This window comes from Chelonia mydas, chromosome 4, assembly GCF_015237465.2.
Source record: "Chelonia mydas isolate rCheMyd1 chromosome 4, rCheMyd1.pri.v2, whole genome shotgun sequence".
Lineage (NCBI taxonomy): Eukaryota > Metazoa > Chordata > Testudines > Cheloniidae > Chelonia > Chelonia mydas.
The window spans coordinates 97,635,065-97,635,633 of record NC_057852.1 but is presented as its reverse complement, the minus strand read 5'-3'; positions in this window follow the sequence as shown (position 1 = coordinate 97,635,633).

Below are 569 nucleotides of genomic sequence, written 5' to 3'. Positions count from 1 at the left end.
ACATCACATTAGTAGATGTGCAGGTAAATGAGTCCCTGATGGTGTGGTTGATGTGGTTGGGTCCTCTCTGATGGTGTCGCTAGAATAGATATGGGGACAGAGTAGGCAGCGAGGTTTGTTACAGGGATTGGTTCCTGGGTTAGTGTTTCTGTGGTGTGGTGTGTTGCTGGTGAGTATTTGCTTCAGGTTGGGGGGCTGTCTGTAAGCGAGGACTGGCCTGTCTCCTAAGGTCTGTGAGAGTAAGGGATTGTTTTCCTGGATAGGTTGTCGATCGTTGATGATGTGCTGGAGAGGTTTTAGCTGGGGGCTGTATGTGATGGCCAGTGGTGTTCTGTTATTTTCCTTGTTGGGCCTGTCCTGTAGTAGGTGACTTCTGGGTACCCGTCTCGCTCTGTCAGTCTGTTTCCTCAGTTCCCCAGGTGGGCATTGTAGTTTTAAGAATTCTTGATAAAGATCTTGTAGATGTTTGTCTCTGTCTGAGGGATTGGAGCAAATTCGTTGTATCTTAGAGCTTGGCTGTAAACAATGGATCGTGTGATGTGTCCTGGTTGGAAGCTGGAGGCATGTAG